This window comes from Rosa chinensis, chromosome 7, assembly GCF_002994745.2.
Source record: "Rosa chinensis cultivar Old Blush chromosome 7, RchiOBHm-V2, whole genome shotgun sequence".
Lineage (NCBI taxonomy): Eukaryota > Viridiplantae > Streptophyta > Magnoliopsida > Rosales > Rosaceae > Rosa > Rosa chinensis.
In genome coordinates, this window is record NC_037094.1 from 58,176,868 (window position 1) to 58,200,511 (window position 23,644).

Genomic DNA, 23,644 nt, shown 5'->3' on the forward strand with positions numbered 1-23,644 from the left:
GGATTTGGATGTCTTTGATAAGAGATTGAATTCTCCATGGCGGGGTACAAACATTATGAATGAGTCGATGATTTTATTTTTGATACGTTAAGATATATAAAGATTGAAACGATGACGGAAAAAATTCTGCATAATTTATAAAATGTAGGAAATTTATGTCTTTTTCTTTTTTTGAAAAGGGAAATTTATGTCTTTTGACACTCAAAAAAATGTTAAAAAATTAAATTATTTTGTAAAGGTGTGTTATAATTCAATTCAAGATCTTAAAAGATGTTATTTTTATAAATTTCTCAAGTTTCTGGGTTTTGTTGCTGATAACGATTGAAAATTACTGGTTCTTCATTTCTAGACTTTTGCTTATTGAGCCCGAAAACCCAACCCGAAATATATTGGTTCAGGCTTTTACCGGTCCATGCCTTTCAAATCCAAAAACCTGGCCCATAAAATACTAATTGGGCATGTCCCGAACCTTGATATTTCATAAAGAAACCGGCCCGTGTCCAGGCCTACTTGTTACCAAAGGAAAGCGGTGCCCTTTTACATTATTAGAGCAACTCCAACAGCTTCCCTGTAATTTCTGTATAATAGGGAAGTAAAAATTAAAGTTTTAACATCTTTTTCTTCTCCAACTCCAACATATTCCCTATTTTACAACAATCTCTAAAATCTCCATATTCTTCCTTAAAATGTTAGAGATTGCTGTAAATATAGAGAATTTGGTTTTCTCTTTCCTCACTTTCCCTAAAATAGGAATAGTTATAGGGAATCTGTTAGAGCAAAAGATGCTCATTTTTCCCAAAAGTGGAGAAAAATCAAAATATGGAGAAGCTGTTGGAGTTGCTCTTAATTAGGGCTGTCAATTCCGACACGACTCGAAACTCGCACAAAATAAAACTGGTTGAACCCGCACGATTAAAAAGCGGGTCAGCCGTGGGTCAATCCGCCATAACCCATTTAATAAATGGGTCGGTCATGGGTTAACCCGCCAACACGAAGTGAACCTGTATAACCCTATTATGCTATACTTCATCTTGAAATTTTGGAAGTTGGGAGTATTTGATTATAAGATTAGACAATTTGAAATATTTTACTTTATAATCATTTGATTTAATTATTTATGAATTATATGTTATTATTTATATTCTTCGTCTTGTGGAGTTTTTAGTGAATTTAATCAATTTATACATTTTTTTAGTTAAATGGGTTGCATTGTTAACCCTTAAATGGGTCATTTTGTCTAACAAGACACGACCTATTTATTAAATGGGTTAAGCGGGTTGGAAACGGGTAACCCGTTTAATAAATAGGTTGGGTTTGAGTTTAAATTTTTGACATGATTATTAAATGGGTTGGATTTAGGTTTGTCTCATGCGACACAATAAATATATTGACCCGACACAAACCCAACCCGACACTACCCATTGACAGCCTTACTCTTAATCAACAAATAACACCAAGCGACGTTGATTTAGGCCGAGATAGTTACCTAGTGACTAATCAACAATCTTGGTCGTGTTGTGGTTGCAAAGTGTTGGAGGCGGGACCCTTGATCTTGACCCAGACGGGAAGATGAGACACCTTGCTCTACCTCATCAAGACCACATTGCATGTCAAGGAAAAAAAAATTCAAGGGCTATCGCAAAGGACACTATCCTTGTCTTCCAAGTTGAATTAGACTAGGTATTTATCTTCTATCTATTCTCATATCAAAACCTGTCTGCGAACAGGCCGTACAAGGGACATAGTTGCTTTGATGGAAGTGGACCAGATCATATTTGAGTTGGATGACATAAGTCGTGCAACCAGAAAATGACCTCTTTTTTGCAGCCAATAGGTTAAACCCCCAGTGCCACCAATGTGGAGGACTAGAGTCGCCACCAGTCTAACGATCATGACATCAACGCTAGTCATGGGAGCATGAGGGTTAGGGCTGTGTAGCAGAGGATAGAGAAGAAGGAGATTATGGGTTTGGAAATGATAGTTGTTGCAGCTATAATATAAGAAACGAGAGGGAACTCCCACTAAGGTTTCTTTGTTACCTCTAAATCATATTAGAACCTTATTACAGGCGAAAGTCAAACAGAAATAGGTTTTGCTACTCATTAGGAATTTGACCATGGTTAGAGTACACAATATTCCTTGAAAAATATACGTGGATGCTAGGAATATTGAATGACTAGAGGAGATCAGTAACCCAATTTTGTGACGTTTTACGCTCTTAGATAAAAAGAAAAATAATTATAAATTTTTTTAAAAAAAAAAAATCTCCATCTTAATTACCATTTTTAATGCTAATAAGTAATTTGTGTGATACATTGTGGTGCGCTTTTTAACCTATTTATCAACTTAAATGTTTACTAACATAAGTACCTTGTATGTATGTATGAATTAATACCTAGTAAGGAAGAATAAAGAGGGAGCTTATGTTCTACTCATATTTGGAGCGTGATTTCAATTTGATCCAAGTGCACCATCAAAGTTTCTCTTCTTGATCTATCCTTATGTGTTTCCTCTACCTTGAAGCACTTTTGATTAAGAATTCTTTCTTGTACTCCTTCTTGTGCTTGTAAACTCTTCCTCGATATAAAAAGTAGAACTACAAGTGAATGTGGCCTTTAAGGATCTTCACCAAGTGGATTAAGAGTTGAAGAACGATGAAATAAAGAAAGAAGTGTGCAAGTGTTGTTCATTCCTTGTTATAACCAACATATGTACTGGAGAAAGAGAAAACTTTCTTCTACCAACTAAAAATAGTGGTACAAAAACACACAGTATATTTTGGTCATGCCTTTACCTTAAATAGTTAGAAACTTATTCCAACAACTAAAAGTGAAATATTGATTTTCACAAAGCCAAATACTTGGCTGGACTTTCAGAAAGCCAAAAATGTTGGCTGGTGCATGTTATTGAGCTTTAAAATTGTGTCTTAGGATTACAATTAAGTTTGACTTTATAAAGGCCAAGTCTATACCCAAAAAAGGTTGATAACATTTATGTCCCATAAACTCGGTTTTACCCGAAAAGTTTAACTACGTCTAAATAATAAATCTACTATCTATTTGGTCATAAACTGCTCTTGTTTAATCTTCTGCATGTACAATCTCAATGATCCACTTATATAGTGATTTTTTACATTCGAATTCACGAGGCAATGAAGTTTGTGAAACCACATATGAATCGAAACTTCATTTTGATTCTCCCTTGTCATTAGGATTAAAATTGTTTATCAATCCTCATGGACTTTGTTAGACCATAATTTACATATATATGCATTCTCCTAAATATCGAATTCAACTTGTTTTGGATTATGTATTAGCTTTCACTAAATCATTTCTTGTTTATCTAGGAATATTGGAAAAATGAAGAAATCATCCACTTTGGGACATTGAAGTAGAGAATCGGAGCAAGGAAGAATGCTGATCTAATGGGAGAAAAAAAAGTAAAATTCTGGAAGAATGTCAATCCAATGGGAGAAAAAAATAAAATTCTGGATTCCGACGAACCACCACAAATGGCGGCACATATGGCGGTCCACCACCACTTATGTTGGTGCTATAGCTTTTTCGGTCACAATTAAGAAAAAGCAAGGAGTAGGAGTATCGTTACATCCATCCTATAGGCATCAATATGTACACCTTCTCTCTCATGCTTGTCCGCTTGACTTTAGTGACCCAAAACCATTTGCACACTTCTCCCTTGCTTATTCACCATGCACAATAGAGAAAGTTAGTTGCTCTCTTTACTCCTTAGTCACCTTTTTCTACTCTGCACTCTCTAACATCATCATTATGCCCCTACGCATTATCCCTAAAGCCTACCTCTCATTGCTGACTTTTCTCCTTATTCTTCCTTTGTTTCCTAATATAAGAAGAAAGAGCTAGATGCTCTTCTTTCTCTCCTTCCTCTATATAAGCTTTTCTCTCCTCTACAAGTTTCCCAAAACTCATCTTCCCTCCCACCACCTTCATTACATCTTTTCCCATCTCTCATAATCAAAATCTTCTTTTTTCAAACTCTATCTCATCCATCACCACCACTATTTCTTATCTTCTACCTATATTAATATCACAACTACTACATCATTTCTCCACCCTTAAATCTGTCATCTTTTTTTTCCATCTACTCCACCTATTCACATAATACATATATAATTAAAATTTTACTATCTTTTATCATCAAATCTTCAAGAGTGAGAAGGAGAAGTATCACCACCACCATCGGCCATCAGTACCAAGACGTGAGCTTGGGTCCATTCTGCACACCAATAAGCCAACTCTATCCTTTTTACTCTAGATATATTTTGGTGTTTAATTTGATTATGAAGTTAGTGTATGTAATTATGAGTGAGTACTGATTTGTTGGGGATAGGGTTGAGAACTCTAGCCAAACTTGTATGGATTGATGTTTTAGTTTACATTTGATGCTATTTATGATTATCATTTTTATATGCTAATTCAAGAGTGCATTCATTTGAACTTAACTACTCTGAATGTGTTGTATTTGTCATTTCTTGAAAAATATTGATAGCTAAATTAAAAGTTATTGATTTTCCTTATTCACACTTAAGATTGTCAATTGTAGCAAGGATATACAAGAGTCTTTCCTGTAGAGGACAAAGGTTCTAACTACTCAAAATTAACAATGTCACAAAAGTGATCACTGTTCCTAACAAACAGCAGTCAAAAATCTAATTCAAAACTTAATCTAAACTATTCAAAAAATTATGAAAATTTACAAAGAAGTAATATACACAGAGGGCGACCAGCACACAAAATTTCAGATTATTCGGAGATCGTTTACTATATTAAAAAAAAATCGTAACAACAAGGGACATAACATAAAACGAAGTAAAACAGTTTCTAACAGAGGTTGAGATTAATGAGATGAAGCTAGTTAGGGAGCAAGCATCCATTCCGACAATCACACACAAGACAATTTATTCAATCCTAATTCAATTAATCTAGATGACGTTGCTCAGATTGGCTCGAAACGCTTGAACGTACACAACTGATTACCCTTTCTTACTTTGTACGCTATTCTCTAAAATGCAACCTGTAGGTATGTTTATTAGATTTAACAAGAAGAGATCATTAAGTTTTAAAAGAGGGAATTGAGACATCACTAGGCATTGCAATAAACTTAGCGCCTTGCTAAACCTAGGACTTAGTTTACCTAATAGTGAAGACTAACATTTGCTTCTCTAGAAGGTTTGAGGAGTCCAACTATTGATACAGGCATCGAACAATCAAAGCGTTAGAATCCTAACATGCATACTAAGCGTGCACTCAAAGCATAAAACCAAGCATTCATCAATGGAAAAGTAGTAAACTAAAGTCTCATCTTAAATTAAAAGTAAATAAAATCAAAGGCCAAATCATCCTTGTTAATAAGAACCTAGTTTAACATATAAGAAACAAAACAAGAAAAGGGAAGGAAGATAGAGAGAGAGAGCTACTACACATGATCCTCTTTTATATGCATAGAGGTTGCCCTCATCTTTCTTGTTGTGTAGGAAGTCCAAAACCTAAAAGTATTAGGGTTAGCATGCTTAGGTGGAATTTTCCTATTAGCTCTTGAACTTGATGACTCATTCCAACCATTCACGTCACGCCATTTGTCCATATTAAGTTGGAATATGAAGCACAAATCCGGTTTGGGCCCCCAATTTGGGTCTCGAAACATACGTTCTCGTCCAACCTCAGATTCACACGCAAACTAACCTTCTTGTACTAAATCAGCAATAACTTCTTCTTGAAAAAAGATATTGACAAATCGTAAAAATATCTAGAAAGTAGACATCTAAGGCTTTCCAAAAATATAAAGATCATCATCTGGTTCATCCTAAGCTGGTCTCAATTTGTTAGAGTTGACTGATATGCATAGGCAGATTTGCCGATTTTGCCTCAATCCCTCTTTTGCTTCATTTATTCTTCATTTATTCTTCTTTGTATAAAACAAATATACAAAGTAAATAACTAGAAAAAACACTAAACTAACAAAGAAAGTATAGAGACTAATGTTATAAACATTGCATAATTATGCTCCTATCAAATATTTAGCATTAAAAGCATGATATATAGCATCATCTATGTGTATGTGAAGGAATTGTGTGCACTTACTCACCATGAACCTAAATTTTCTTGTGATTTAAGGTTTATGATTGTACATTTGCATATTCTAACTCCCTTTAAGTTCACACCTTATCTAGTGAAAGGAAATATCCTCGTGGGTTTGACAACTTTTCTTGAATCCCTATACTATTACTTGTACTCCTTATACTTGAGGGTGACTATTTGGCTAACAGAATTCACAAATCATGAATCATGTCTTGCAACATATCATGACTAACCTAGTTAATATAGAATGACATAGAACTCATTCAGTTGGAATTACAATACAATACATTCTTTCCCTAATACAATGTTCTAAATCATATAATCCGACATGGAATTGATATGTTAATCTCATAATGTGATTTCTATACTTATTTGATTCTAAGAATTTGATTAGAAACTCTTTTTTAATCTTATTCAACATTTTCACCAAAGACTCGTTGAAACACATCTTTGAACATACACCTCATTTACTTAAGGACGGAAATTCTTTACTGTACATTCACATGTCTCTATGAGCAAATTGAGTACACTAATGAATGTATGGATCATATCCATTAAGGGACACAATATTATTGTATCATCAAAACTTGATTAACTAACATATAACGAAACTATAGTGTCTTAGGTCAAAAGACTAATTTGTATTTGACATAACCCGCTCCGGATTTCACCATGAAATCAGAAGTGGCCTTGCATGGCCCACCTTAGGAGAAATCTTACAAAAAATTTGGCGGTACTTCTCCTCAAAGTGGACTACCCAAACATCAAACGTGTAAACAAGATTTTAAACCAATGATCCCAACAGCCAAATTCAAATTCCAAATGCTTAACTTTACAATTAAATTCAATAGCCTGGTGATCAGAGCAATCTAAGGATTAAATTGATATACTACATATGTATGTTAAACAGTAACCTATATCAAAGATAGAAGTGGTGAAAACTATGCCACAACTCTTATGCATGCCTGACCTCAATTAATCTGCAAGTTGGGCACGAAAAACCTAAAAGCTAAGGGAAAAACATTTATATAAACTATTAGAGTGAGTTGACCAAAACTAAATAATTTCAATGAACATGAAATAAAACTAAATTAAATGCTTTCCCAAATTTTTTTTTCATATAAAACCAAGCATGCAGTAAAGTCTTGTGAAAATACTTTTAGTTATTCTCTAGTACTGAAATCTCAAATCAAGCTGTAAATTATCTCATTTAAAACTGTTTCAAATCCTATCATGATAAAATATCCCAATAGATACTGTAAATCAACTCAAAATCCGTTTCAAAACCTCTAATAAAGATATCTCAAAATATACTGTAACTCATCACATAAAATACGCGATACTAGAGGATACTGCCGACTAGTCATCTCATGTCACTTGGAGGGTACTGCCGACCAGCTGATGCATCGGAGGGTGCTGCCTACTGGAATACGAGGAAGCAATGACTAGAGAGTACTATCGACTAACCATCATATGCTATATGGAGGGTACTGCCGACCAGATCGGAGGATACCGTTGACCAGATCAGAGGGCACTGCCGACCAGTATAATATGAGGCAATGGTTAGAGAGTATTGCCGACTAACCATCTCATGCAATCTGGAGGGTACATGTCACGCCCCTAACTAGGTGGAGGTGAGATTAGGTACCTAACACAGAATCCGAGGTTTGAACATAAAAATGTGAAGTGAAAATTAAAAATAACACCAAATACATTTTTCCGAAATGGTCAAAAATAGAACATTTTAGGCCTCACCATTTGGCCCTTCGGCCCTAAACCTACCCTAAGCCCGCCCGACCCGTAGGGCCGAAGCCCGACCCGGCCCTTGCATTAGGGCGGGCCGGCCCAACCCTTTTTTAAATAGGATAGGGTATGGGTTATGTAAATGAAGCCCGGCCCGGCCCGATTGAGCCCGTAAGGGCCAAGCCCGGCCCGGCCCAACCCTAAAATTTATATTTTATTTATATTTATTTTCTATATTACATCTTTACATAGAAAGAAAATAAAATCTGATATTTTAGAATTTAGAGGATGGGTAATATTTTGTCTTCTGTCCCAATTAATTTATGAGGCCCATTTTGCCTAGACTGAACCCAAAGCCCAAAGTGTCGTCAACTAGGTCATTGACTACACTCGACCTCTTTAGTCCTGACTTCCCATTCATTATCGCGTATTCGCGTATATCATTCTTATCCATTTGAGAGAGACTGAGAGAGAGAGAGGTAGGCTGCGGTGCAGTCCGATCCATCGCCGCCGTTAGCCGACCCCGAGACCCCATCGCCGCACTTCACAGATCTGGCCACCCATCCTCCTTCTCCGATCCGTAAAGCCCTCCTCCTCCGCCTGCAATCCAATCGTCGATCTCAAGAGCCGTCCTCCTTCTCCGATCAGTATACCATTCCTCCTCCGCCTGCAGTTCAACCCATCACTGCAGTTCAACCCGCCTGCAGTTCACACATCCGTCGCCACCCTCCACAGATCCCGAGACCCAGTCGCCGCCCTTCCCCGACTGAAGCTTTTACTTCTGGTTAGCATGATGGAGATTGGAGACCCATCCTCCTTCTCCGATCCGTAAAGCCCTCCTCCGCCTGCAGTCCAATTCGTCGCAGACCCCGAGACCCATCCTCCTTCGCCGATCTCAAGACCCGTCCTCCTTCTCCGATCAGTATACCATTCCTCCTCCGCCTACAGTTCAACCAGTCGCTGCAGTTCAACCCGCTTGCGGTTCACACATCCATAGCCACTGTCCACAGATCCCGAGACCCAGTCACCGCCCTCCCCGACGCCTTTACCAATAAAGACTGAAGCTTTTGCTTCTGGGTAGCATCATGATGGAGATTGGAGAATAAAGACTGAAGCTTTCGATTTTCACAACCGTGGGTAGTGAAATAACCCGATTGTTTGTCTAGGTACGCCAATTAGCTACTCAAATTAACATTTCCTTTGGTTTTACAGCGAATTTTTCTAGTTACTGTTCAAATTTGATGACCTACTTGTTGGTGTTTTCTGGTGTTCTGTTTGGGTTGAGAGAGAGAGAGAGAGAGACGGAAGAAGAAGACTCGCATATTTTAAGAAGAAGACTCTGTGGTTGGGTTTAGCTCTCAGATGCCGGCAACGGAATAAGACGGTGAGTTTCTGTTCCGTGCAAATTTCTTTATATTTGGTGGTTGAAAAATGAATTACTAGCCAATTTGTATGCAGTGGGACAGTGGTTTAGTCTATATAGTGATTTTTTTTACCGTTGTTCACACACCCCCAAAAAATTAAGTTACCGTTATTCTAAAAAAAAAAAAAATTAAGTTACCGTTAGACAGAATATGGCCGTTGCAATCCTCTTTTTCTTGTCTGATCTCTATAAATAAACATAAACGTCAACTTATTTTCATATTCCAAACATAAACATCAATTTAGTATCCAGCTCTGAACTACTGGTAAGAGTATCAGTATTTTCAACTAACCTATTTTTCTCTTCATTACAATTTAGTATTCAGTATTTCAGTATCCTTATCAAGTTTTTTGTGTGTGTGTGTTTTACAGTGATGGAGCACTAGCAGACTTGCAAGGAGGAGGGAGAGGGCTTTGTGTATTCTGTTCAAGCTTTCAGAGTGTCTCTTCAATTTGTTATAAAAGCTTCCAGTAAACTCTAAACCTTTCTATAGTTCAGTGCACTTGTTGCTGTGTTGTGTGTTATTGTGTGTGATATTGTGTTATTGTGTGTGAGTCTAGACGTCTAGTTGTATTGTTGTTCCACTTAGTGTCGTTTTGTTAACTTAAGAATTCTCCCGAGTGTGATGGAGGAAATGGCTGAATCAATAACTAGTCCTATGAATGTTGCTTCCACAGACCCAACAAATTCACAACCTCCTTTACCTAATCAACAAACTTCTGAAAAACCTCCTATACATAGAAAGCAAATAGATAAAAAAAGAAACTGTTTGGAACTTCTATGAAAAGGTTGAAGTCACTGAGGGTAACCTTGCTATGAAATATGCTAAATGTAGTATTTGCTCTCAATTGTTGGTACGTGGAGGAACTTATGGCACTAGCCATTTACGTAGGCATTGGGAGGGTCATATTAGTAGTCAATCAGTTGATATTAGGACTCAAATGCAATTAGGATCAGATTCTAGTGGGAATGTGTTTAATTGGTCTTATGACAAGGATGTTGCTAGAAAGGAAGTTGTAGACTATGTCATTAGGGCTGAACAACCTTTTACATTTGTAGACAAACATGATTTTAAGGGACTGATACAAAGAGCATTTTGTCCTCAATTTGTGGGAACGTCAGCTTCTACTTGCAAAAGGGATGTCATGAAGTTTTTTGTTGAAGGAAAAAAAGAGTTGCTGAAATTGTTTGAAAGTTTTCAAGGAAAAATTTGTTTGACTTCTGATTGCTGGTCGTCACGTCAAAAGATGGGATATATGTGTCTTACTGCCCATTTTATTGATAAAAATTGGAATTTGAATAAGAGAATTATTACTTTTAAAATGATAGAGTACCCACACACTGGTGAATCACTTGCTAATCACATAAATGAGGAGCTGATTTGTTGGCGCATTCATAGAAAAATTCTTTCAATATCTTTAGATAATGCCACCAATAATGATGTTGTCGCTGAATTACTCCCTGAGTTTCTTATGCTGAATTCTGCCTTTAAGAAGATATTTCATGTGCGATGTAGTGCTCATATTTTAAATTTAATTGTTCAAGATGGTTTGACTTTGTTATCTCCATCAATTGAAAAAATCACAAATATTGTTCGTAGCATGAATTCATCTATTAAGAGGCATGAGTTATGGGTTAATTGTTGTACTGACTTGAATATGCCAAAGAGGAATATCGATAATGATGTTCCTCATAGGTGGAATTCCACATATGATCTGTTGCAATTAGCTGAAAGGTATAAGTTAGTTTTGAATCGATATGTTCAAAAGCTAAACCAATCTACTCGTCATTCCACTTTAGTACCTCCCACTGATGAAGATTGGTTAATAGCTACAATTGTGTGTCGTTTTTTAAAAATTTTTGATTCTTCAACAAAAAACTTGTGTGGTGTGTATTATCCGACATCATGTCGTGTTATTCCTTGCTTAGTAAGTGTTAATGCAGCCACTACTAGAGAAAACCCATTTAGAGACAAAATCTTTTGGGACGGACCAATTTTTTGTCCCCCAAACACATAATTAGGGACAAATTTTTTAATTTTGTCTCTAAAAGTTTTGGTCTTCCGAATTGTTCATTCAACGCTGTTAGAGACAAATAAATTTCAATTGGAGACGAAAAATATTTGTCCCAAAATTTAATTGGGGATGAGATTTAATTTGGTCTCCTATATTTTTTTTATTTTGTAAATAATTGGTAAAAATTTAAGCGGAGAATTATGATGACTTTTAAAATTTAGACGAAAAGAAATAGGGGCTAAATTTTTTGCCCCCAATTCTATTGGCAATATTTTTGTTTTACTGAAGTTTTTTTTGGCTGGTTTAGCAATAGTTAATAAAAGAATTTTTGTCTTACTTACGTTTTCTTTTGGCGGGATTTAGTTAAGAATCAATAAGTAGGAGACCTTTGGCGGGATTTATCAGGATTTAGGAGAGAGTTAATATAGGAAACCTTTTAAGGCTTTAGCAGGAATCTTTAGGTCTCCATAAGTAGGAGACCTTTTATTCTATAATATTGATCACGGCATAATACCACTTTGATTAATTATGTTTTTGTTTACATTCCTTGAGAGCCATGTGATGTTTTCACCCTACACTATCATGTTTTCACCCTACACTTTATTCTTTCATAATTATAATTATCATATATGATTTATCTTTAATTAAAATTTACTTAGACATTTAATTCAGCCAATGCGTGCGCAATGAAGATTTGAATTTCTAGATTGTCTGACCTCAACAAGAGTGATCGAGTTCTTCAGTCAATAGTGATATGAACGTCAGCTTATTATATTTACATATAAAAAAAATCTATGATATTATTGACCAAGAAGAAGCTCTCGGCTTTAGAATCCAAAAGAAGAGGAAAAAACCCTACGAGAGGAATAGAAGATCATATTTAAAAGATTTTTATTTTAATTTCTTATTATTTCTTATCTCTAATTTTACTTATTTACCCTTCTAAATTAATGTGGTTCATATAGTATATGTATAAGGGGTATTTACGTAAACAAAATTTATGATAATCATATGTATGGTATTTATTTATTTTTTTATAATTATATTTAGAGCTAAAATCATTTTACCACCATGAACTTTACATCTAAAATCGTTTATGTTCCCAAACTTCTAATTTAATCACATATGCCCTTATACTCTCCAATATAATTAATCAAAGCCATTAATAAACTAATTCATCAATTTCTTTCTAAATTGATGATGATGAGAGTCCACTTAGGGTCAGTTTTTAGCTTTGGACATGTAAATGGTGTGTTTCTTGCATGATTGAAGGCCAAAATCTAGTTTGAGTGGGCAACACTATGTTGATCGATTAGTTAAGGATTGGCTATAATCAATCACATTGGAGAAGTACAAGGGCACAAGCGTTCATAGTAGAAGTTTAGGGGCACAAATGATTTTAGGTATAAAGTTAAGGGTGGAAAAATGACTTTAGCTCTTATATTTATCACATATAATTTATCTTTAATTAAAATTTACTTGGACATTTAATTCAGCCAATGAGCAACCAAGATTTGAGTTTCTAGATAGTCTGACCTCAACAAGCGTGATCAAGTTCTTCAATCATTAGTGATATGAATGTTAGCTTATTAGATTTACATACAAAAAAATACGAATGTCAACTTCATTTATGTCCAAAAAGAGATTATAGGTGGTTCCATTAAGTTTTTGAACTACAATGAGTTACTTTTTGAAACATGGCTTCATCAAGTTTTTTTTCTTTTGCGAAAATTGCTCCATCATGAATTCTCCTCACTCAGATTCGTCTTGAGAGAATTTTTCCTCACCTGAATTCCACTCCTTACTTGGATTTCCCTTAAAGAAATATTCCTCGCCCAGATACACTTTGAGAAGATTTCTCCTCACCTGGATTCCACTCCTCACTTGGATTTCCTTTGAAGGGAATACTCCTCACCTAAATTCGGTTTGAGAAGATTTCCCCTCACCTGAATTCCACTCCTCACTTGGATTTCCCTTGAAAGGAAGGGAATACTCCTCACCTAATTAAATTCGGTTTGAGAAGATTTCCCCTCATCTGGATTTCACTCTTCACTTGGATTTCCCTTGAAGGGAAGGGAATACTCCTCACCTAATTAAATTCGGTTTGAGAAGATTTCCCCTCATCTGGATTTCACTCTTCACTCGGATTTCCCTTGAAGGGAATACTTCTACTCATATTCGCTTTGAGGAAATGAGAGATTTGTCCTCACACACATTTATATTTAGGGGATTCACTTTGAGAGGATTTCTCTTTACCCAAGTTCGCTTTGGGGAGGATTTCTTTCAATTAGGAGAGCATTTTATATTGAATTTAATGATATTTGTGTTTTTTCAATTCGGAAAATATTTTATATTAAATATAATTTCATATTAAAATCAATTGCAGTGACTTGATTGGCCTAGATATCTGTTGCAATCTTTTTCATATGTATTTCAACCATACGACTATAAGAGGGGTGTAAGGAATATTTCTATATTTTTTTAATTAAAAAATAAATAGTAAATAACTATATATGTTGTAAATTAAGTGCCTCCAATTTGTTGATTTTTTTTTTATACGAATCTTTTTTCCTTTTTTCCTTTTCCCATGATTTTACATAGGTATAGTCTTTTGCCGTATAGTCTTTTGCCGGTGCCTCCAACTCCTTCTCCACATAGGTGCCTCCAAAATTCCTTCTCCACAACTCTAGTCTTCTTTGTTCGTGGGTTTAGGGTGCAGCAGGTGCCTCCAATTCCTTCTCCACGACTCTAGTCTCCTTTGTTCGTGGGTTTAGGGTGCAGCAGATTGGCCTTCATCTCTGTTCAGATTTTCTCCTCTCCCAACACAAAGTTGCAGACCCATAATTCCTCGCAAACCAATCTCTCTTCCTCTCACTTTAAAGCTTCTTCTTTTCTGCTTCAGGTTTGTTCTCTTCCCGAATATTCTCAGATTCGTTTTCCGTTTCTGTCTTCAGGTTCGTTCTCTCTCTCTCTCTCTCTCTCTCAATTTTTCATTGATTTAAAGTTTTGTTTCATTCAAGCTTTGATTTAATTTTCGATTAAACCTCTGGGTTGTTGTTGTTCATGTTTCTGGCCCCGTTTTGTTTTCCTATGTTTCTTCAATGTCTAGAAGTTTATGGTTTTCTGAATTAGACGGTGGGTTCCCAGGTTAACTAATCACTAGAGGATCAATGTATAGTTTCATTTATGCAAGATCTGCTGGAGTAGCGTGATAACAGAGCACAGCCAAGGCATTTTGAACTCTTTGTACTCATTTCACTGGAGCTTGACTAGAGATTGGGAGTTGAGGTATGTGAATCTTTTTCATTACATATAAAATTCATAGCAAATAATTATTGAACTTTGTTGATACCCTTGATGTTATGCTTTAATACTTGAGGTATTTGCTTTACTTAATAAGACTATAACTAACCAAATATTACATGAATAAAACTCTAAAACAGACCAAGTCTTTCTTTTCTTTGTTACTGTTATTTTTCAATGCCCATTTATAGGGTAGTGTTTGTTTGTAAATGTCAGGGGATCCAAAATGAATAGAGAGTGGATTCATTCTAAAAACAAACTCTGCCAAGAATACAAGGAAGGTATTCAGTCTTTCATTGATGTTGCAAAACATCATTTGAATGCAAATAATGAGACATTATGTCCTTGTGATACCGAAACAAGTTATGTTGATGGGGTAGACCAAGAAGAAGAGGCTAGCAATATCACTCATCCCATTGAAGAGAATGTTAATTCAATGCCAACACTTTGTAGAAGAGATGTCGAACCTGAAATTGTTGGTTTGAGTAGCAAAGATATTGAACAAAGCAACATAAGTGACGATGATTTTATCGATGATAATCCTCTAGATGAGGAATTACTATCAGGAGATGAAGATAACTACCTCTAGCAAAAACAGAATGATTGGCCTTTGGATTTTGATTCACCTCAAGCCTTCTTTCTTCTGGATTTGCAGTATTCATGGGGCTGGAATGGACCCTAGTCCATCAAACAGTGTCGAGAGGTAATTTGCTCTAATCTATGATATACTAGAGTTGGAATTGGATGACTGCTCATGTGAATGAATGCAATACCGTAGGCAATAGTAACTTCTTCTTTTTTCAATGACACCCCAGGTGTAGGAGGAAGTGCCTATTAGAGCAAGCATTCTTTTCTGAAGTAAAGCTAGAGAGAAGGATGAGGCTGGGAGGTAAGTATATATAAAGCATGAACCATAGCTTTTTCATATGATTTTTCTCATTGAAAAAAGAGTAAAAAAAAAAAACTGAGCTGATGTTTAATAGAGATATTGCAGGACATAATGGAACTCACCCTTTTGCTTTACCTATTTACATTTAGGTCTATGTTTTAGCAAGGATTGATTGTAGGCAGAGCAGTGAATGTTGGGCATATTTGTTCGTTTGTTCCAATGCCTTTGACAATACAAGGATACTGGAGAGAATATAAGCCTTCTGAATGGTACGCTGACAAGGCCTTTATTCTAAGTGGTTTCTCTGTAGCTTCAATTTGTTACCTCCATTTGTTTGACCATATTTTCTTCTCCTTGGCTTTACCAAATCATGAATGCTTTTGACACTCTGAGCATGTCTATGTAAGCATAGAGTCATAAATTGTAAAACCAATTTGATGGTGTAAATACCTATTATCTAAACAGTTGTGAGGATTCCACGTTATTACACACTTACTGTTGTATCCTGTAGTAGTGTACCACATCTTAGCTTCTAAAATGCAATAATTTGTAAATTCTAACTAATGGTATGTTTTGATAAGCCAATTCAAAGCAAAAGGTAAAGCACTTAATTAGTGGTTTTACATATTAGCTAAGAAGTAAAGTTTGTTTAATATCTTTTAGTTTCCTTAGATGGAATAGAAAGTACTGAACCTGAAAGATATCAAGTCTGTATCTTGCTGAATGCTAAAAGTCGAAATCATCAAAATAAGCCACATGCCAGTACTTAATCACCTAAGCCATGGAATTTGTTTTCTAATCTTGCAATTAGGTACTCTTTGCCCCTACTTTTGTTACAAAATTTTGTCTTTTATTGCTAGATTCTGTGTGGTACATTATTGCTTTGAAATTGATTTGATGGATTTACTCCTTAGTCATTACAGTATTGATGTTGTCTACTCCTGGTTTCAGCTTTAAATTATCCGATTGCAGTACCTGTGATTTTTCTCTCAGCCCTTAAATATCAAGTCTTCCCAGAGAAGTGGACAAACTTCTATTAGCCCTTTTGGCTTCTCTTAGCCATTTTGAACTCTTTGTACTCATTTTACTGGGATGTGACTAGAGATTGGGACTTGAGGTATGTGAAATCTTTTTCATTACATATAAAATTCACAGTAAATAAATTATTGATTTTGTTACTGTCTACAGTCTACTAGGGGTAATTTTTGTTGGTCTGGTTGGAGGAAGTAAGTTAACTAGGTGGTTTCTTCTGTTTCTTCTTTTTTGTTTTTTTGGTCAGAAACTAGGTGATTTTCTCTGTAATTTTTGAAGTCCTTTGATAATGCGACAAATTTGGATAATGCCAATGATCAAGTAGGGCCTGACTTTCACCAAAATGTCTAAACACTCCGAAGTTCCATAGTTAAGAAAAGTTAATTCAGTCTATAACAGATAACTATGAGTTTTAAAACTCCAAATTCTATATGTGCAATAATTCTGGTCCATTTGTCATACAGAAAAATAAGTAATTATGTACCAAAAATCTTTCCAATTTTTCATTTACTTCCTTTCTCTACAAATTTTTTGTGGTGAATGGTTACCGGGTTACTGTTAGTAATGGTGGTGTTGATGTTTTACTACTTCTGATAATATGCTACAGCCTACAGCATATACTCAATAACCATCTAACTTCAATAAAAAAGTTATACTTCTCCTTTGCTGTATTGAATTTGTTTTGAGTTTGAATAAGTTGAAAACTGTAAAGTTATATGCAGGTTTGAAGATGGTATTGAAAAATAGAGGAACTGGAAGCCAAGTTTGCAACATATGAAAAAGCAATATATGTTCCCCATGTGATATGGATGCTGAAGATGAAGAAAATGAAGAGGATTTTGGCATTAAGCGTATTAGGTTTTCATAAGTTACTATTCATTAGGACGTTGTCTATCTTATATTTACACATGGATGCCCTTAAGTAGTTGCAGATTTTATCTCTAGTTGAAGACTAATGAAGCAAATTTATGAAAGTGCTCAAGTTTTTCATCTTAGTTGGAGTTGAAAAATAAGTTGATGTTATGGCTTTGTTTATCACTACATTATCCGTAATAAATTTGAATTTTTTGTTTAAAAAAAAAAAATTTGTTCATATAATTCAATATTGACAATAAAATGAAAATTTAAAATAATTTAAAATTTAAGAATAAATGGAGACGGAATGAATTTTGTCCCCTTTTTGTTTGTTTGGCGCTATTAAATTTGAAAAAAATTAAAATTAAAATTTGAAAACAAAAGGAGACAGTGTGAGTTTTGTCCCTTATTCCTTTGATTGGCGCCAAAATTAGTTAAATTTCCCGCCAGTCTGTCAATGCTCAATGAGAATGGGAGATGAAATCTCATTGAATCGGGGACAATTTTCATTTCTTCTCCAAATGCATTAGAGGACGGAATTTAGTAGTTGTCGCCTAAAACAATTAGGGACGAGCTTTAGGAGACGACTTTGGCCACAAAATGGTTCCGTCTCAAATTTTTTTGGGTGACGAATTCTCAGCTTTTGGAGACAAAATGATTTTGTCCCTGAATGGGTTTTCTCTAGTAGTGAGCCTTTAATAAATATTCTCGATATGCTGTAATTGCTGCTGCTTTGACTGCCATGAAGGCAAAATTTGCTAAGTATTGGAAAACATTTCCTACTGTATTTTGTCTTGCTGCTGCTATGGATCCTAGGTATAAGTTTTTTGCAATTGGTCAATGGATGAAAAGTATGAATGTTGAGGATTGGGAAATCGAAACTACTATATCTTCTCTAAAGCATCAATTAGTTGAATTACATGATCTGTACAAGGAAAATATAGTGCCTTCGGTTCCAACCTCTAGTGTAACCTCTCAATTACCTACATCTTCTGATTTTCTGGTTTTACCTATTGATGAAGATGAGGACTTTGCTGAGGAGGTCTTAAAAAAGGCTAAGACAGCAAGTTCTACTTCCAGCTTTTCATCAAATTCTGATTTACAATATTATATTGATATGCCTCCACTTGAAATTGCTGATGGACAGGAATTTAACCTTTTAGATTGGTGGAGATCTCATGAAGAAGTGTATCATGTCCTATCTGTGATAGCTCGTGACCTACTGTCCGTTCCAGCTTCAACAGTAGCATCAGAATCTGCTTTTAGTGCGGGGGGAGGGGGGGGGAGTCGTATCGGAGAAGAGAGCAAGTTTGAGCCCAAACACAATTGAAGCCTTGATTTGTGTAAAATATTGGAGGCTGGCAGAAGCAAGACAGCAAGACAGGGAGTAAGATGAGCAGCGAGCTAAAGAGATACGAAATGCACAGTTAGCAAGACCGGAATGGATGCTTGCCCTTGAACGTGCTCAATCAAACTCAGCTGCGAACGAGTCAATCACAAATATTGAGTAAAGGTTGGTGTTGTTTTGAACTGCACATTACGGTTCTTATAACTATGCCTTTTGTTCTTGCATGCAACTGAAATTTCTTGCTGCATTGTGTGGTTGTGGACTTGTGGTGTTCATTTGCTGTCAGAAACTCAGAATAATGTGCTACCATGAACTGAAATATTGTGGGAATAAGTAATGATGGTTTGCTGTAGATGGTTTATAGGTTTAATGTATTGTTTTTTAACATTTTTTTGTGTTGTGCTTTAACAGACTCATCACTCATGGGGAGAGAGGATTTTTGGATCTTGACTACGGAAGTCTTCAAGAATGACTTTCCTACGAAAGAGAGGATTTGAATGCTTTAATGTATTATTTTTAACCTTTCCTACTATTTTTTTTCTTGGACTGATTATGTAATATTGTTTTTAACATCATTCAGTAACTTTAGTTTATTGTAATCATCATATGGACTATGGAGTTTTTGTCTTCAGTCATATTGTAATTGATGATATAGAGATTTCAGACTACAATATTGAAATCATTCTCATTCAGTAACTTTAGTTTAAGTAATATTGTAATCATCATATGGAGATTTTGTCTTCAGTCATATTGTAATTGATGATATAGAGATTTCAAACTACAATATTGAAGACATTCAGTGATGTTATTCAAATTTGATGTTATTCCTTGTGAGTTTGAGTTAAAAAGTGTTAAAACAGAGAAAGGCCCGGCCCGGCCCTTTCGACCCTTGCAAAATGGGCCTTAAGGGCGGGTAAGGGTTTACATATTGAAGCCCTGGCCCGGCCCAGCCCTAAGTTTTGTTGACTTGGTCAAAGCCCGGCCCGGCCCGACCCTAAGCCCTAAAATTTAGGGTAGGGCCGGCCCTAGCCCGGCCCATGACGACCCCTAGAACATTTGAAATAACAATACTCAAATAAAGAGAAAATTACATCGTACTCTCTAGTCTAACTCGCTTTTGTCTTCTGCAATCCTTTTTTGAGTCTCTTAAACATAAGTAACATCTCACTTAGTCCTCTCCATAAACGTGTCGAACCTCCTGAACAAGGTAAATATCTATAAGGGTGAGCTTCCGCTCAATAGGGCCAAACCTCTTTATGTCATTCTTAACTACGTAAAACAATCAAGTTATCTATAAATGATAATAATTGATACATGTAAGTCAAATGAACTCCACTTAATTACCCGTTAGTCCATATATTAAAACAAAAGAGCCTACACGTCTCATACCGTGTATTTTACCAACTAAGGGTGGCCTTAGATGTTTCGGATATATGATCTAACACCCGTAACAATTCAATCCACATTCCTCTTTTGTTAGTCATCTTGTTTACTCATGATCTTAAGACCCGAAACTCGATGTCGTTTAACCAACACTCTTTGTTGAAAAGGTTTGCTTTCCCTCAATGTGCACTTACAGGCCGACTATAATTACAGTTCCGAAACTTGTTTTTGGTTTATCATAGATCCTAAACGCCTTATGACGTAAACTCAACTACACAAAAGAATACATTTCTTTCAATCTCATTTTGATATCAACATCCCTCACATCCTTCCGCATACACCACTTTCAAATGCATATCCACAATGCCTCTTTATGCGTTAAGTATTGACAATTTGAATATCAATGCTCATAATATAAGGTCCACCACATGCCTTCGCGATTTAGTCAAGCAATATCAAACGATTCACCGATTTCAATTATAATACTATTTAACATTTAATAGAAAAGATTTCCTGAGATATCCTACTTGGAAATCTAAGCTTTAACTGCATCGCTACTCGAAATTAGTAACACTGCGAATTGCATTATGAAATCTTTGTTCTTATGCTTATGACATTGGTAGCACCACATTCCATCTTCAAATCAAATCCTTCTTCAATGACAGTAACCGAAGTACTTCAAATCAACTTGATCAATTATTCTAAAATAGAAATCAGCCAAATCCCTCAATTTACTAAGGACACCTAAATTTTCATTCCCGATTTTTCAATACTTTCCCAATCAATATCACATAGGTTCAATTCTGTTAGCGTACCCAATCCGGCTCCAAACACTAATCCAAACTCCGAATGTTCCGTCTTCAATAATGAAATCAAATCATAAATTCATTCAATCTATGGACACCCAAAAATAATAATCTAAACTACTTCGTCGTAAATTGTTTGATCTGAAACATAAATCAATTCTAATTCCCCGATAACTGATGTTCTTGAACCAATTCCAACTTCATGCATTCAATAAATCATTTCAATCCCAAATATGTTAGCACAATGATTGTTCTTTTTTTTTCAGAATTTCTGAACCTAAACGACCCAAAATAAACAATTACACACTAATTCTTCATTTATTTTCAAATCATGGGAAAATCATCCATACACTACCTGACGTTTGACTCATTCTAAACTTCTGTATCTCATGTTCATATAATATCAGAATGATACCTGAAGTTCTGATCCCGGCCGAAGATTGATACATGCAGCTGTTAGCTCCATAACCTGAAGCATTTAGCTCCGTTAAAGATTTTTTCGTCTTTTCATGTCTTCATCCATTGGTTTTTTTTTTATCTAAACATTTTTTTTCTATTTTTTTCTCTCTCAACTACTGTAAAACACACACACACATCTAGCAATTACAGTGGCCCAACAAATCATAGTACCCAAATCTAGCAATTACACACTGAAACAATCAAATCCCAGAAAGCATAATCTTCAAAAGACAATAATTACAAGCAAACTAAAACAGAATGGTCGGCGAAAAACATGGAAACTCGCCGGGAATTCCAAAATTCTTCTCCCCTTCGATTCTCTCTCATGCCTTTGGTGAAAATCAAAGTAACCATTCGCATTTTCGAGTTCAATTACTCCTCCAATTCTTGAATTCAAGCATAATCAACAATCAAAATCATACTCTCAGGTTATAACTTGCTGATTAGATGATATTTCATACCTGGTTTAAAGCTAATCGTCACCGGAAAGTACACAGATAAACGGCGGAAAACACAACAAAAACGTCGGAGCCCCGAAACAACCAAATCGTAAAACATGAACCGAATATGAAAAACAATTGCACCAACATGTAGAGCTCAACGAGGGGATGAAGTTTGATACCTTACTCGTCGAAGTCGCCGGAAAAGCAAGAAGCACCGAAGCTTACTGGCTTTGATTCTTTCTCATACCTTATCATCTGGAAAAACATACACCATAGATAGATCGGCGAGGTCGAGAGGAAGCTGCCGCTACCCGTCCGTAGCCGAGAAGTGGCCGACATTAGAGAATCCGCCGGCCAACACGAAAAGCTTTCGGGCTTATTCTTCTTACCACCGTCGCCGGTCTTTCGAGTAGGAGCGACCGCGCTCTGATTCGCGCCTCCGAGACGAGTCGAACTGCTCCAGTGTGACGTCTGGAGGTGGCTGGACGGAGGAGAAAAGGTCGGGCCACCGCCGCTGCAAAACGAGTCGTTGACTTGGGTCGGTCTGAGCTGATCCGTTGTATATCTGTTTCTTCAACGGTCTACATCTTCTGTCTTTTGAAATCCACGGTCCAGATCAAGCCACCTCAAAAGATTTATTTTTAAATAATTCTTGGATAATTTCAACTGCCAAATATCATTAAAAATAGCTTCGGTGTCTGAAATTCTCCAAAAATTTCTACGAACTCGTAACAACCTCTAGTTTAATCCTACAGGCTCAAAAGATAAAATTTGACAAAATCAAAATTTAAATAATTTTTGAAAGCTATAAAAACTATAGGAAATAATAGAAATTAAATAAAAATATGGCTCAAAATATTTTTCCCTTTCAAAAATAGGAAACCAACTTTCAGAGATCCCACAATACTACATTACTTCCCAAGATGACATATCGGATGGTACTGTTGATCCTATATGTTTTGGAGGATATTGCCAACCAAAATATTGTCCAAATGATACTGTCAACCAAACTATTACTTTGAGAGATTCCTCTACTCCGAAGAAGGCTATGGCGCGTCTAGTGGGGATTATTCTCAAATGAGCCTGTTTCCAGTAAATTACTTTCAGCTGCTTCGACCAAGGGTAGCAAGTATTACCTATTACCTAAATATTATTTATTCACTGTCGTAGAATGGAATTATGATTAATCGTATAGGAATTGCAGGAACAAAAATAAATTGAGATTCCTTAGAAAAAAGAAAAACAAATCGAAGATTAGATTTGGTTATTAAAGATTGCAGGAACCAAAGAAGAACATATTTAGTCATAACAGAAAGGATATTAATAATATGATTTGTAAATATTCATCAATTGCGCTGTTAATTAATGATACCCGTGTCTGATAAATCTAAATGGTGTCCTGAATTAATGTTACTTTGGGTATGTATGTAGGATCTCAAATCTATCCATGATAAAAAGTGTTTCGCTCTTAGCCAAAAAAGAAGAAGAAGAAAATGTTGCGATTTATCCAAACAAATTCAAACAGAAGATGCATGTCAGTATAGACTGTGATTCAGTATTCTACTTAACAATGATCAAAGTGCTTGTCCAAAGAAAAAAACAATGGTCAAAGTGAAATAATTATGTATCGTTAGATATTTCAAATGTATACCAAATGATGTATTAATGATTCATGATTTTAAGACTTAAATATTTCTAACAAATGCACATATTGCATTTTCCATAAATGTAATGACATTGAAATTTCTTAATAATCTGACCCAATTATATTTATGACTGAATCTTGACAGTTCACCAAATCAATAAGCAGACCGTTAAGATCATGCATG

General features: G+C 35.6%; 2 long non-coding RNA genes across 8 annotated transcripts; one reads left to right on the top strand and one right to left on the bottom strand.

Moving 5' to 3' along the window:
• The first annotated feature begins 13,901 nt into the window (after positions 1 to 13,901).
• LOC112180662 lies at positions 13,902 to 17,486 on the top strand. 7 transcript variants are annotated; one of them, XR_002928389.2, is made up of 7 exons: positions 13,902 to 14,251; positions 14,445 to 14,585; positions 14,817 to 15,303; positions 15,416 to 15,489; positions 15,639 to 15,758; positions 16,441 to 16,606; positions 17,244 to 17,486. It is a non-coding gene; the product is annotated as an uncharacterized LOC112180662 (long non-coding RNA). The 7 variants fall into 7 exon arrangements; XR_002928391.2 differs by having other exon boundaries at positions 14,476 to 14,585; XR_002928390.2 differs by having other exon boundaries at positions 13,902 to 14,199.
• A 4,048-nt stretch (positions 17,487 to 21,534) lies between these two features.
• Positions 21,535 to 22,485, bottom strand: LOC112180663. Its single transcript, XR_002928394.2, has 2 exons — positions 21,995 to 22,485; positions 21,535 to 21,833 (listed from the first exon to the last, which is right to left on the bottom strand). It is a non-coding gene; the product is annotated as an uncharacterized LOC112180663 (long non-coding RNA).
• Between the last annotated feature and the right edge of the window lie 1,159 nt (positions 22,486 to 23,644).